This window comes from Austrofundulus limnaeus, unplaced genomic scaffold (assembly GCF_001266775.1).
Source record: "Austrofundulus limnaeus strain Quisiro unplaced genomic scaffold, Austrofundulus_limnaeus-1.0 Scaffold715, whole genome shotgun sequence".
NCBI classification, from domain to species: domain Eukaryota; kingdom Metazoa; phylum Chordata; class Actinopteri; order Cyprinodontiformes; family Rivulidae; genus Austrofundulus; species Austrofundulus limnaeus.
Genome location: NW_013953117.1, coordinates 37950 through 40496, shown reverse-complemented (window position 1 = coordinate 40496; position 2547 = coordinate 37950).

Sequence of the window (2547 nt, the reverse complement as noted above, 5' to 3'; positions counted from 1 at the left end):
CAGCATAGCTCCTAGGATCATTGGGACACTCAAACCCCTCCACCACGATAAGGTAGCAGCCCAAGGAGAGGGTACTGGAAACAGAACATAGAAATCTGGGCAACATATGACCCCTCACAGTCTAAATATTACTGTTCATGTAAACAATCAACGTTTTGTTCACAGGTGAGCACTTTTTCAGTCTTAATTTTTTTGAAGACTGTTTTTTCTTGAAGAGTGAGCCTCCGTTATTCACTCCGTTGATGATATCCCAGACCCTGCAGACGAGACATGATGAGATGTTTTTCCTGAACATCCAGAAAAGTCAAATTCAAGTCTAAATCGACCGTAGAAGCCTTTGTTTTCATGTGCCTCAAAGAGCTTCATAATCTTTATATTTTTATCATTGCCAAACGTGATTCTTTGTTTCCATCTATCAGCGAGGGTGCAAAAGTTTTTAGCTTTTTTTTTTAAATAACCCACGCCACAGATCTTTATTTTTGCCTGAATAATTCAGTAAAAAAGGCAACTTTTATTCAAATAACTGAATCTAACCCAGTTAAATTCAGAAAACTATACCAATGCTATCAAACTGTACAAGCAGGAGTCTATAAGTTGATATCAGATATCAGTACAGTACATGCTGATTTTTTATTTACTTATTTTATTTCTTTATTTTTTTGATGAGAGCTCAAACGTCAAAATGATTTGTGTTTAACAATTAGTATTAGAAGCCTTCATCCTATAATGAACTGGGGAAGTGTGTGAACAAAATCAATTTCTGATAACAAAAGGTTATATACATTTTTTTTCTCTTTGTGGTTTTCCTTTTTCAGGGGTTTGTACAGTGAGTGAACTCACGTGAAGATTTGGCAATTGTTTACAGTCCAGTGGTTCCCAATCCTGGTCCTCAAGTACTCCTATCCAGCATGTTTTACTTGTTTTCCTGCTATTCAGCAGGTCTTCAGGAGATTTTTAATCACTCATTCATTCAAACAAGGTGTGTCAAAGCAGGGAAACATCTAAAAATCACTGTTTTAAATTTTGTTGACCAACACCAAGAGCTTCTCTGAACTTGATGAGACATTTTCAAAATATAATATTGACTCAGTTTAATGTTTTTTAGTATTGACTCTGGAAGTCATTGATTCTTCGCCATTTATTTATAAATAATAAATCAGATAACATGCATTAAAGCTGTGATTCTCAAACCTGGTCCTCAAGGACTCCTTTCCTGCATGTTTAGATGTTTCCCTGATTTGACACACCTGGTTTGAATGAATGAATGATTAACAACCTTCTGAAGACCTGCTGAATAGCAGGGAAACAAGTAAAACATGCTGGATAGGGGGACTTGAGGACCAGGGTTGGGAACCACTGGTACACCAAGTGCTCTTCCTGCCATAACCACCTAGCATAGCTGATTTGATTTATTGATTCAACAGGAAAAGATTACTAAAAATCAAGTCTGACTCAGCATAATTGCTGTTTTACAGCAGGTTCCCGTTCTGCAGCACATAAAACACTCAGAAATACAGCATCACAATCACATCATTATACACCATAGACACAAAGACAAACAAGCATACCAAATTTCAGGAAGGCAGCATTTGTAAAATAGGATGTCTAAATATGAGCACAACAGAAAGTGTCCAGCAGATGGCAGACAACATTCTTCTTGAAGGGCTGTAGTTTTGAAATGGACTTTATGTTTTGAGGAATGCTATTCCATGCTTTAGTATAAACATAGAAGAAAGACCTCTGGCCGTAACAGTTTTTAAAAGTTGGTAATATCAGTGGTCCWTTTGTAACAGATCTAGTTGAATGACCACTTCCAGAATTTGATTTGGACAATGCACAGAGAGTTCCATAAAGCTGCAAAATAAATTAGTTTAAACACAAAATTCCTGCGAGCGAAAGAAAGATGGATGGATGGATGGATAGATATACACCACTATTCATGTTGGATTTGATTCTGGGTTGACTCCTATTTGCTTGTGTAAAAAAAAAGGGCAAATGATTTGCACATTTTGTTTTTAGATTTTTTTTCCCCTGAATTATTCCATTGTGCATACTCCATAAGCTGTAGTTTTGTACAATTAAAACGTGAAAAATGCAAATACAGAAGGCAAAACAAAACTCAAATCACTTACCTCCGTTATCAGTGGTGCTCAATCCTGTTCTCACAGGCCTCTATCCTGCAGGTTGTAGGTTTGACACACCTGATTTGAATGAATTGCTGATTAACAAGCTTCTGTAGAACTTGAAGATGTGATGAAGAGCAGAGAAACAACTAAACCCTGTAGGATGGTGGTCCTCAAGGACCAGGGTTGGGTTTTAAAGGATCATTTAGTGTTTTTTTTCCTTCCCTACTTATACGTAGTTTAAAAAAACAGCATTTAGTCTGTCAGCAACACAATGATCAAATAGACATAAAATATTGTTGCTCATTTAATGAAGAACTGAGAACATTTGGATAGAAGTTTAGAGGGTTTAGATTTTTTTAAAATAAGAACATCATATTGTACTTCAGTACATAGAACAGGCTGTTCAGCTGGTGGATGACTT